The sequence below is a fragment of the Scatophagus argus genome, chromosome 7 (assembly GCF_020382885.2).
Source record: "Scatophagus argus isolate fScaArg1 chromosome 7, fScaArg1.pri, whole genome shotgun sequence".
In the NCBI taxonomy this organism is placed as follows: Eukaryota; Metazoa; Chordata; class Actinopteri; family Scatophagidae; genus Scatophagus; species Scatophagus argus.
In genome coordinates, this window is record NC_058499.1 from 23,200,080 (window position 1) to 23,213,993 (window position 13,914).

Sequence of the window (13,914 nt, forward strand, 5' to 3'; positions counted from 1 at the left end):
GTCCCTATGTGTTAAACAATAGTTTTATTTTTTCAAAAAAAGGAGGATGAAGAAGTAGCCAACACCACAGCTTCCAGAGGAAACGAACAAATCCGCAAAATATTTTCTTTTGTGCAATATTTGAGTGACACACTGACTGCTGGTTATTTCCAGGGTTGTTTTTGGATTTTTGTGTCCATTCTAACAATTTTTAGGGTTAGTTTTTTTAGTGTTCTGATTTCGGCTAGTGCTTCAAAGGATAAGACTGGCCCAGACATTCCTCATGCATCCAGACCACCTCAGCGACCAGACCGATAGCATTAATTCATCAATCAGAGAGAGCTCTTGTCACACGGCATGGTACATAATACAGATCAAGTGGTGTACATAGGCATTTCGCTGAAGCAGGTATAAAATACAATAAGGCTCCTGGGGTCAGTACACACTGAGATATTTTCACATTCATGCTTCTGTTCACATGGCTCTGGCAGACCAAAATTGTGTATTCTTCTTTTTTTGTTTGTCTATTCCCATTTACAAATGCCCTGTTCTTCAATGGAACTGCATCTGACACTAAGCCCATCAGTCTCATATGCTGTCACCAAAGCTCTCCCTTCAGCAAAGAAAACATCAGTTTCGCACCTCGATCATGTGCGTCTACTTATTTATTCAGTGAAAGTTGCTTGTGCAATTGAGCTGTCTCCTGTTGCGAGTAATGCGTGTGCAGAGCGGCAGACAGAGACGGAGAGACAGTAACCTTTTTCATGATGACCTGTATGTTAACCCAGTTTGAAATCACTCTGGACCAAAAGTGACAGAAACTGTACCATCAGAAAATTCTGAGAGGAAAGATACAGAGGAGAGAAGAGATGGAAAGGGGAAAAAAAAGCTAACCCAGTTAGCTTTGCATGGCTCTATTAAAACTCTGCTCCCTAGGTGTCAGATTAACCTAGTTGAAGTGTTCTTCCAGCTGCGTTAATTAGACAGATTGGAAAGGGCTTCTGAGTCCCGTCACAGCAGATTTCTAATGATATGATGAACATCAACAGCTACAGCCTCAGACTTGGGCTATAATTATATTATTCAGCTGTGTTCCAAGCTCCCTCTGCAGTACTAAGCATGTGACTGCCTAGAAATCTAATCTGGTTTTTGGGCATTGATTTCATCAAGCAGGAAACGCTGGAATGCTCACTGTGTTTTGCTAAATGTTGTTTGGTCTTAGGGGAGAGCAGCTCTAAACTGAATTTTAAGAGTGTTTACTGGTGCTTTTGGTTCATTTGCTTTGACACCTTCATGTTAACCATTTCAGATGCCTTCAGTATATAGAGACCAGAGGACGAGAGCAGACAGCCAAGAAAACTAGCTATTATAGTTCATTTGCAGAATACTCTACAGAACCAACAGTTTAAAACCATAAAGCACTATAAAGCACTATAAAGCTGGGTACAGCAGCATTTAAAACATTGAACTCCATGAATTTCAATGGACTTCCAGCAATTGAAATTTGCTTTCAGGTGCAGTCGGCAGTTCAGATTTGGGGAAGGTTGACCCATGAATCTCACTGACAAATAGCAAGCCACAGCTTGACTGTGTTGACCTTTGAAGGGACACAGCACCAGAGAGTCCATAAACCATCGTAGCTAATTGACTCTTCAATAAAACTGTTTATTGAATAAAATGTACTTGTCCTGAGAACAAACTCAAAGGACATAAACAGCGCAGTATAAAGTAAATAGAAAGAGGCTTGGGGAGCTATGGTGACTAACTGGCACAAATATGTTTGCATCTGGTAAACATGTTAGCAGTTGTCTCGTGCGCTATAGTAGTTTACCAACTGGCCAGTAAGATTTTACTTCCCTCTAATATATGTTGCTGTCTATGTTGCTTACTAATTTTTCATGGGTATGGGAAAGCACTAGGTTAATGTTAGAAAAACAGTGCAGTTAAGGTGTGGCAGCTTAATGTGAGGAAACTAAAGCACTTTGAGAGAGACTGTTAGAGAGAGAGTGTGGTCTTGAAAAAGTCAACAATGGCTGTCACTGGTGTTAAGTTCATGCACTTTGTTCTTAAATAATGATGATTTATTTATTTCTGTCTGCTTCCTCAGCGTGTACCGTATTTCCTCAAATAAAAACTAGTAGTCAATTAAAAGGCAGGTCTTCAGGAATGGCCAGGGTTGTGATCACTATAAACGAACAAAGATAGACAGATACATAGATAGATAGATAGATACTTTATTGATCCCGAGGGAAATTCAACAAAGGCCAGTCCTCAAACACAGGCTGGGGAAACACTGATGAGCAGCATGGCACTCAGGTTCAGGAGATCTGATTTCTAATTCAAAGAGAGAGCTTTGATGTATGCACAAGGAAATTCAGCAGAGAAAGACCCAAGAACATCACAGAATTTAAGAGCTTAATTGGAAAATTTCTGGGAATTTACTGATCATTTGCAAACATAGATAATAAAGAGAATAAGTGGATTTCTCAATATGTCAAACAAATATTTTAAGACGCTGATCATCAAGTGACAGCCTGCGGGCCACATCAAGCCCACCAAAGCTTCCCATTTGGCTTGCAGAATATTTGTGAGTTCAGAACATGAGTGCATCTAGTGTTACAAAACAGTGGAAGAGGCCCAGTCCATCAACTAACTTGCCAACTCCTGGTCAAACAGTCATCATAATTCATAGTTCACCCATCCTACAGAATCAGATTACTCTCCAGCTCCATCCCATCTACTCCCTGGACCCACCATCAAACCACCCGGCACCCTGGCTGGCTACTCTCTGGGGTTAGGGTTAGTGGTCAGAGAGTGACTCAACTTGCCTATTAGATGCAAGAAGTCTCACTGTCTCACATGGGTTTATGTGGTATTGAGTCTTTAACTGTACTTTTGTTTGCTTCGCCAAGTGTTTTTTGTTGATATGAGGAACTGTGGGTTTTGTAGCATACTGTCTAAGAGCATTTCCTAGTTAAGTATCTATTTATGAATATTATGGATTTCAGGAGTCTCATACTGATACAGGCAAATAAAATAACAATAATTTGCAAGAAAGTGAAAATGTTCAAATGAAAATAATGGCATAATTAAGCATAAATAAATGTAACTTTTTATATTTGATAGCCACCACCCTGTCTGCATAGAAAAATTTTGGCCCTGAGATGACCCCAACTTTAAGGTAATAAAGCAACATTATGTTCAGCACTGGAAATGAAGGCGCTGTCGTCTGGAAACATATTCGGTTGTAGTATTCACTGATGGAAAGAGTTCATTTCAATTAACACAATAATATCATTCACTCAGTTTAAATGGTGTTTTTTTCTTTCTGCTCCATAAGCATAAATTGGAACAAAATTCTCCTGTTACCCATTGGTCATTGTGTGTGCTTTTATCAGCGATAACAGAGGCCATTGATTACTAACTAGACAAACAGAGTGGAGATAAATGGGCGAACATTGCCTGTATTGTCTAATCTGATGGCTTGAGTAGCTGTGTGATTACTATTGGAGAAATGATTAGAGGTAAACAACAATACCAGATAACCATCAACGATGTGGCAGACAAATGAAGATTAGGGCAAAAGTCAGACAGAATTGATTTCCAATAATTAATATAAATAATAGTACAGTACACTGAAAATCACAAGGAGTTCCTTGCTTTTAGACTAAGTGGCTTTTTGGCATTGATTCAAATATCCATGTAAATAAAGGAATTAAATGTGCGTGAGAAAGTTAAGTAGTTTACACAATGATAGGATAGAGTGAATGTGTGTGTGTGTGTGTGTGTGCGTATGTGTGTGTGAGAGAGAGAAATACCGCTACTGTAAGTAGTTTAAAATGATAGGATTATGTACATGTGCGTGTGCGCGCATGCATGTGTGAGAGTACACACGAGGGAGAAAAGTAAGAGTTTTATTTGTACCATACGCTCCGTAAGTCCTATTTTTTCCCCTGTGCTACTCCATGTGGTTTGGCAGGTTGGATGGGGTTTCACATTATAGCCATCGCCGTATGAAATCAGCCTGGTGCCTCATGCTATCAAGTCTTTCATGAAGGCCCATAAATTTCACTTAAGGCCTTTTACCTCAAGGCAGTATTTAAACTATATGCACATCACACAATTTCCCAACTAATTAAATGTTCAATTTGCTAACACAGCCAGTTTCACACACACACACACACACACACACACACACACACACACATACACACACACACAGATAGACACACACAACTTCACCAAAGAACCTTAAGTCCAAGTTTCTGAATCACCTAATCACTGCAGCTGGATGTATTTGTTCCCACCTCAGTATTCTTGACATAGTCGATTGCAGAATAAACCGCATGTGATACATGTAGTACAGAACCCAAGTTCATATGCACGAGTTCTACCTGAAAATTGTCAGGCAATAGTCACATACACTGAGGTTAGCACAACAAGCTGATTGGAAAACGCCAGGGTTAGAAGACCTGCTGTATTGTTTAAATCACTTTGGGAAAAATATGGGTTCCCAGTCCGTTACAACAGCAAAAGCAGGATTGTTGGAGCATCTCAAAGTCAAGGAAGGATCCTCATATGACTGAATTTCAAGAATGTTATATCATCTAATGCTGTCAAACAATCGTTCCAATGACCAGGACCCTTCAAATGGCAAACGGGAGAGAATTGACGGCATTACAGACATAAAAATATGCATTAAAGGACAGACCTTTTGTGTGAAGCTATGAACAACAACTCATTCATTCCAAAATATGTGTTATCTGCTAGTCTTGCCTAGCCTCTGTAGGACCTGACTTCAAAGGACTTGTGCTACCAAGGAAGCATCCTTGATTTGACAGTTAGCATTGTTCCATCATTGTACGGTGAGTGAATGAATACACATCAAATATGCTAGGATAGTTTTTTCCATTGGACTGAACACCAATCTATGACTCCTACAACAAGTTATGGGCTGAAATGTGTTATGGACTCACATTTCAGTCCAAGTTATGGGCTGAAATGTGAGTCCATAACACCCGTATTAATCACAGATCTCGTGCTGTATTTAGCAGAAACTGTTTTTTTTATTTCTAGATACCTTGTTGGTGAGGGTACACATACCAATCAGAGGAACGGTAGGAACCTAAAAGCAGCCAATTAATGTCTTACTCAATCTGCAAAAGTAAGCAAACACAGTAAAGTTACCACAATTATGAAAAAGTCATTTAACACATATAACATTGAACAGCAGAGCGTTGGCACCACTCTGCTCTCAAATCAAAGCTGGGACTAATCCAAATTGACACAGCTAAAGATAAGAGAATGTCTGTGTAAATCTACCAGCATCTGTGTTCAGAGGCGAAACACTTTAATACACTTTAATAAAACAGTTTGCTGTGTACTGTGGCTTACCAGTCATCGACCCCGAGAAAACTCATGGCTTTCAAGAAGGGATTTACATTTCGATTCAGAAATTGAGGAGTGTAAAGGGGAGTGAGTTACTGTGTGTGTGTGCAAGTGTGTGTGCATGTGGATGGTGTGCAAATGGTTTAAAGGTAAGAAACCTATTAGCACTATGAACAACCTTTTGGCTCTGTGCTTCGTCTGCCAGCTGACGTCTCATGTCGTGTGAACATGCTAAGCTTGAACCTTGCCCCTCTGTGTTTGTATTACAGATTTGCAGGCTGTATTTGATTTTTTTGATCTGTCAAATAGAATATATTTATGTTGTTGATGAGATTTTCTGCATATAAGCAGTGGTCAATTCAGAAAGATGTACTTGCTACCTTAGCAGTTTTTTTTAGAGAAATCCTCAACAGAATTATTTTGACTCTTGTGGTTAGCAGATTCAGAACAGAAACATGTCTGAAGCTCATAAAGTGGGTTTTGCCTCAGTTTTTCATCAAACGGCACCTGAAGGTCACTTTTGCTTCTTAGACTTCTTAGGTACCTTTAAAATTTTATTGTCATTCATACATTACAAGCGTTGTTGTCTCATAACAGTGGCTGTTCTAGCTTCACGTTAGGCTTGTTACAGATTGTTCTAACTGCATGAAATGAGGTGTGGTCTGAGGATTCAGAAGGTGGATTCATCGGGTGGCCGTTTTGTTTTAAATGTAAAAATGTAATGATCATATACTGCACCTTTTGGGGTTTAGATGAGACCCAGAAGATAACTTTCTAAATCTTGTATTTTTCATTTGTACTTTCTTTTTGACACATTTTTACGCTCAAACAGAAACGTCCCACATATACTATGTTTGGGTACACACTCTTGCTGTGCGTCTTGTGCTGATTCATGAAAACCCTTAAAAATTTAAAATATTAAACACAAAGAATCATAAATGAATCTATTTGATACAGCGGTTTTTGTTTACACCTAGATTTTTTCATCTGTGTGCAGACATTTTTGCTGATTCATATAATTCTTCAAGTTTGTTTATATCTCAACTGCAGAATCCATGATAGCCTTATCGGTTACTGCAGGCTTGAAAGAAAATGGAGTTGAACAGATTTTTTTGGCATGACTAAATATATGTCAGTACTTTGACTGAACAGGTTTAGAATGACTGTCCAGCTTTACTGTTGAGAATACTAGGAAGACGTTAGAAGGTGACAAAGGCCACTAAGAGGACCGAACAGGCCGACAGATTTTTGACAACAGACTTACGAGTGATGAATTCCAATCAATTGCTCGGTGTGCTCTGGCTCTTGTAGTGATGAAAATCTGACATAGTTGAATCTAGAAGATGAGGACTAGTTCAACTAGGACAGTGTTGTGTTATGGCCAAAACACAGTGTCTGTACATTCATAAAATGAGTATAGAAGGGGTTAAGGTGTTATATTGGCCATGACAACAAAGCCAGGCCTGCTTTGTTTTTGTAGCATCTAAGCCCCTTTTAAGTCCGGAAAAATCCAGAATGGAAATTTGAGCACTGTGGTCAGTGCACTGGACACATGTGATATGTGGCACTTCCTGCATTCATTACCAAAGACTGGAGGAACAATGATGAACTATTTTGCCAACTGAATAATCATCTCAGTCATTTTTCAAGTAAAAACGTCAACAATTTTCTGGTCTCAACTTCTTAAATGTAAGGATTTACTGTTTTCTTTTATCATATATGATAGTAAATGAGGAGTCTTTGGTTTATGGACTGATGATTGGACAAAAGAAGCAATCTGAAGATGTCACTTTTGGCTTTGGAAATTGTGATAATCTGGGTCCAAAAGGTGAAATTATGTGAGAATAAAACACAACAGTTTCTTTAGCCTGTAGGACTTGGAACCTGCTGCCTGGAGGACACAGTTCATAGGACCTATGGAGGAGGTGAGGTGGGTCCTCCTGCAGGAGCTTCTGAGCCACAATAAAATATTGTGGTATTGAAATATTGAGGTTTGTTGTTGCTAGTGATTTGACTTCTCTGGGTAAGAGAGTACATATTATTTCATTATGTATTTGTATCATTTCAGCTCAGTGTGACAATCTGTACTGCGTTTTGCTGTTCATTTACAGTTGCATTATGTTTCTCCTCTCCAACAGGGCGCGGCTAAGCATTAGACATCCCCACAAGGAGCAGAGCAGAAGAGACAGGTGAAGAAAACGTTACTTGAGTTGACAGCTTGTTATATTATTTCTCCTTATTACAAATACTCTGTTTGGTTGTTTTTGGTTGCTATTTGTATTTTGGTTGGCAGCAAAAAGAAGGAGACAGGAGGACAGAGAGGAAAAGAAGGAGAGAGATGGATGGAGTTGACAGAGAAAGAAAGAGAGAGCAATAAGAACAGGGTCAGAAAGTAGATCAGTAGGCAAGACAAGCATTAGGCCAGTGTAACAATTTTTCAAACAGGTCTGATACAGTATTTAGTCTAATGCCAAACCAGACCAGACCAGAATATCAAATCTTACCACTATGTGTTGCACTTGCGTCAGCAGCTGCTCCCATTGAGCCTGTAAATGAGAGTGCAGCAGCGCCACAGTCCATCAGGTCAACTGTGACACATCGCGTTTTTATTTCTCAGAACAACCAGTCAACTGAACTTTTCTTCTTCTAAGGTTTAACGTCAAAATAATAACTCCTGCTAACTAGCCACATGCTACTACCAACAGTCGGCTGGCACAAAATCAGACAAAGGAAAGTCAGACATTGATCCAGACTCATAAATCAAAACCTACCCAACCCTAGTCAAAACTACATGGTTTTAATGCTAAGTGTGCTAATGCTTTTCCCAAATTCATTGCAGTGGAGTTCAATGATTTCACATTACTCAGCAGTGTACTAATATACTGTCAACAAATGTGGATTCTCCCCAGCCTCCTTTTACATTTATTTACATTCAATTCATTATTGCTTTATTATATGTGTTTTTCTAGCTGCATAAAACATGTTTGTGTGTGACTGTGTGTGCAAAGAGGGAGAGAGGAGGATGGAGAGAGGGAGGACAGAGAGAGAGAGAGAGAGAGAGAGAGAGAGAGAGAGAGAGAGAGGGGTGGGGGGAGCAGCAAGGACCCGCTGAGAAAGTGGATAGGTAATGAAGTAAGTGATATTCGTGCTGGTTATGTCGGGGTGCTCTGCGTGTTGAACTTTGCATGAGCTTTATGAACAATGTTACAGAAAATACCAGTTAAAGGTGTGGGGAATTAATTGCCAGACACTTTCTTTTTAATACTTCACGTCACTACGTCACTGTTCTCTCTTTCTGCCTCACCTCGTTCACTGGAGCGGCAACACACTGCCAAGCTGCGTGTTTGGCTTTGTTTGTCGACTGACTACGTAGTCCACTGAAAAATAACGTTGCCGGACTTTAATCTCCTCTACCGTCGCAATGATCTCATCTTTCAAAAAGTGGAAATTTTCTATTTTGGTCCTTGGATATGCCTGATTAAATCTCACCTGTGCTGACATTCAAAGATGTGTTGTCAGTTTAAGTTGAGATTTGAGAGAGAAGAATTGAACAAATACACACCACCCGAAATGATCTTAAGACTAAGATCAAGTAAAAATCTCAGAACACTTTTAAGGGAAAATCAGACGGGAATATGTCATCTCATTAAATGGCTTAAAGAGCATCTATTGGAAACTGCACAGGGAAGAGAAGAGAAGAGAAATCTCTCTTACTGAGCAGGCAAAGCTGTATATACTCTATCCTTCCTTCATGGCACTCTGGCTGCTGTTGTCTCTTAGCAACACCTCCAGGCAAATCGATGAAGGGGAAAAGAGAGCGACAGAGAGATGAATGAGGGGGGTGAGAGGACAAAAGGGGAGGACGAACTAGAGAGAAATGGGGAGAAGGGCAAATGGGTGTCAAGTGTATAAAGAAAACGGAGGAGACCAGGGGAGTGAAGGGAAAGTGCAGGGACGGAGGACAAGGGTGGAGAGGTGACTGGAGGAAAGGAGGGGAAAGACGAGAGGGAGGAAGAAACTAGGAGAAGATGCTTAAATGTCAAGCTGTCTGACCAAGTCCCTGCATTTGGTGTTTGGGACTAAAATGTCAAAACAATAAATGAGACAACATTTGTGAGTGACAGTGACATGATTTCTGCACACTGACTACATTTCTCAGAACATACTTAACAAACAGTTTGGTCATAAAAGATGTAGTGTAGGACATTTTTACTGTAACACCCCTTAACAATAAAAGTCTGCAAGAGTGAATGTGGGACTCTTGTTAAGCATGTGAAAAGTGCCCTAAGTTGCCTAAGCGCTCATACTTTGGGCTATGGCTACAGAAGAGGCGGACGTTGTCAGGCGGGTCAACGACAACAATGCATCCCCGGCCGGGCGCAGGGAGATGTGCAGAGCCGATGGCCTCCGACACCTGCAGCAGACGCTGGAGGAGGAGAATAATGCCTGCCTCTTACTGTTTAACCGAGCAGTGTTTGTTTGGTCGCAAAACACCATGTGTAGAGATAAACACATAAAAAAAATACGTTTTAAGAGGCTCACCTTAATGTGCCAGTTGCATTTCTTGGTAAATCAGCGTTGCTTTCAACGACCGGTCCTTTCTGAGCCCGGCTCGCTGCTGCTGCTGCTGCTGCTGCTGCTTGTTTCAGACGACTAGCGTCTCTCGTCGCTCATGGCATGCACTCACGTTGTCTGAACATAAACGTGTTTTTTCCCCCGCATTCTTTCTATATGCAACGCCAAAACGAGCAAAGGAATTTAAGCAGACCTCGGGCAAGTGAATAAGATAAAAACATTAGCGGTTTCAACCTAGCTAAGTTAAACCGACGGGTACCAGATGATGGTGAGGCTAAAACCTGCTAAACCGCTCGCTGAACACAGAAAGACTGAGTGATGATGCAGCGTCCAATACGAGAAGAAGACAGTGGACTGTGTAGTCCAGGACGGCCCTCAGCGACCAGGCAGGAGGGGCAGGAGGCGGCGTCGGCTGATGTCTTCCTGGGAGGGACAGTCCTCGAAAACCCCGGTGGTCTCCGTTGTCAGGCTAACTATCATAGAGCTACAACTTCCTGTTACACCGTTTCACAATTAAAATACTGTGTGTGATTTATACCGAGACCCATAAAATGATGTCAGTTAGAGGAATAAAAGACAGACTTTAGAACGAAAAAGCTTTTGGAAACCTACGTAGAATACCTTTTTTCTGTGATTTTTGTGGATTTTATATGTTTTTTGTTGTCTCTTTCTCTTTCATGATGTATAAACCAATACAGGCTGTAGGATATATACACTTAAACATGCAGTATATGTTGAACATATGCATAAATTATACACATACCTCCTGCATAACTGTACACATACACACATGCACATACAGTTGAAACGAATATACACATTCCTGTCTTCCTATCGTATATACAGTACTCCTTCTTATTTTATTTACCTTAAACTGTAGTAAGGATTCATAGTATGCTTTGACAGGCAAGGCAGTATTATAAGATATTATTGCAGGTGTCAAGTACAGTGAAATACATATAGATGCATCTATAATAATGCAGGTTTCATTATAATGTTTCATTGTTGGTGCTAAGAAAAGTGTAACCCATTTTCATACATTTAAAAGAATCTATGTTCCTTCATATAATGATATTGCATGGACTGTTATAATATACTATGAATCTACAGCAATTGATGGCTGAGGTGTGTATAGATTGATATGCATAGCCATAATATAAGCCCCATTTGTCAATCTCTAGTTTACAACTGGTCAAGAGCATCCTTAAGACACATGAATTAATAATTAATTCTAAGCCACATGTGTATTCTTTTATGACTGTTGATGTAGTCCATCAGAAATCATTCTATGTGTTTATGATTGCAGTTAGGCATGATCACAATATGAATGCCCGTGTAATGCACTATAGATGTGGACATCAGTCAATAAGTCTAAATTAAAAGGCATTCCTAAAACATTAAAGTCATGTATAGTCAAGAATCTGGTGAAACAATAAGTATCATGTGGAAAGGGTTTTAATTCAACATACTGCAATACCGTAAGCAAGGCAGTATATTGTCTCACTGGCCTGTGTTCCTTTTGCCTTCTTTTTTTCTATTCTTTTCACACTAAATACTTAAATGCTTAAATCTTGTCTCAGCTGATTTTGTTACACTGAGCGGAAGAGTCAAAGGGCTGACCACAAATTACACAAAATAACAAATGGGGGAAGCAGTGCCCTACTAATACTGTTTACAGTGGAAGTGAGGAGCTGCTGATTTCGACTGGGGACATTGTCAGACGGTGGAAGGAATACTTTGAGGATATCCTCAATCCTGCTGACATGCCTTCCGTCATGGAAGCAGAGGCTAGGGACCCAGAGGCTGATCCATTCATCACCCAAGCTGAAGTCACTGGGGTAATTGGGAAGCTCCTCAGAGGCAAAGCACCAGGGGTGGATGAGATCCTTCCTGAGTACCTTAAGTCTCTGGATGTTGTGGGGCTGTCTTGGCTGACACACCTTTGCAACATCACATGGCGGTCGGGGACAGTGCCCCTGGCCTTCGGGACCGGAGGGTGTGCTCTAACTACAGAGGGATCGCACTCCTCAGCCTTCCTGGGAAAGTCTATTCCAGGGTACTACAGAGGAGAATTAGGCCGACAGTCGAACCTTGGATTCAGCAGGATCAACAATACGGTTTTCGCCCTGGTCGTGGAACACTGGACCAGCTCTGTACCCTCCGCAGGGTACTGGACATGGAGAGGGCATTCGACCATGTTCCCCACGGCATCCTGTGGGAGGTGCTCGGGGAGCATGGGGTCCGTGGCTCTTTGCTAAGGGCTGTGGGATCTCTGTTCTCCCGGAGCAGGAGTCTGGTTTGCATCGCCGACAGTAAGTCAGACCTGTTCCCAGTGCATGTTGGCCTCCGACAGGACTGCCCTTTGTCACTGGTCCTGTTCATTATTTTCATGGACAGGATTTCTAGAGAGTGTGCGGTTCGTTGTGTGTCACGCCTCCCTGGGGAGGTGTTGCGGGCATGTCCCACTGGGAGGAGGCCCTGAGGAAGACCCAGGACACACTGGAGGGATTGTGTCACTCAGCTGGCCTGGGAACGCTTTGGGGTCCACCCGGAAGAGCTGGAGGGAGTGTCCGGGGAGGGAGGTCTGGGCATCCCTGCTCAAGCTGCAACCCCTGCGACCCGGCCCCGGATAAAGCAAAAGAAAATGGATGGATAGATGGATACAGTGTTTTGAGAATCAGTACAGCATCAGAAAGGAAAATATCACATTACTCAAGTGTATGGATATTTTCGTACACCCCTATAAACATAAAATCTGCATTATAATGGAGCTTATCAGTCTAAACACACAGGCTGCTACAGCTCCGCTGTCAAAGGGACAGATACAGGACATCTTTCCTGCTACATGCCATCACACTGTACAATAACAGCTAAACTCTGGCCACAACATACAGTCACTAGGCACTTTATATGTTTTACTCACTCAGTTCATTACACCTTACATTCTACTGGCACCTTACATTCTACCTCTACTTTATTTTGCACTACATTACACTGTTTATTGTTGTATATATACTTTTTATATTGCCTTGTATATATATTTTATATATGCCACTTTTTATTTTGCTATTTTTAACATTTTGTGCAGGTTGTTGTGTGTATTGCTGCTGCTGCTGCACTGCAATTTTCCAGCCTGGCATCAATAAAGTATATCTATCTATCTAAACATTTTAGACCCATATAATAAATATTCATCTTCATTTATATTGATTAATATAACAAATAAATATAAATATGATTGGAAATAAGAGGAGAAAACAAAGAGTCAGGAGACACATCTCTAAAATGACAAAAACAAAGTATATAGGAGGATAGAGTAGAAAGCGGTTTATATTTAACAAATACTTTTGTTGCTGACGTGTGGCCAGCACCCATTTGTTTTTCGTGATTTTGACGCTTTTACTTTGAAAGCGAATTCACAGGTAGCCTTCTAATCAAATGCACTCCCAGCTTTACGGTATGAGTCAGTACCTCAGAGAGGATACACAGAGGAGCTAAACCACGGCAGTTACAGAGTTCCACAACTGTCCAAACAAGCTGAAACTCACCTCTGAATATCTGAACACTGATTATAATTAAAGCAGTGACTAGTTCATTATCAGGAACTGGTTGAAAAGTAAAAGAAAAAATCTCAAAATGTGATACAAGGACAAATAGACTCACAACCCTGTACTGAAAAAGTGATGAGTGAAAATGTACGCTATATGCTTTCCTCCATTGGTATATATGACCAATTATGCACAGTGACTGTGTTTATTCCCAGCTGTCAGTGTCGACTGTGGTTTAGCATTCTAACACACCTTTAGAACAACAGTGCAAGGATGTATTAAACCCTTGAACAGTAATTTTCACCTTAACCTCTTCTTATGTTATTAAATGAAAAACAAAATCCACATTATTTGACAAAAAGTGTTCTGTATCATCTTGTTGCAACTTTTGCATGATACTTACAGACTTTAAAAGAAGGCCATA

The 13,914-nt window shown here is 40.7% G+C and overlaps 1 long non-coding RNA gene across 1 annotated transcript in view; it reads right to left on the reverse strand.

Annotated features, from left to right (window-relative positions):
• The window catches only part of LOC124062020, a 32,176-nt gene extending 21,687 nt beyond the window's left edge, over positions 1-10,489 (reverse strand). Inside the window, exon 1 of the long non-coding RNA XR_006843853.1 lies at positions 9,910-10,489. This is a non-coding gene — a long non-coding RNA (uncharacterized LOC124062020). The remainder of the gene's footprint in view (positions 1-9,909) is intronic.
• Positions 10,490-13,914: the final 3,425 nt, after the last annotated feature.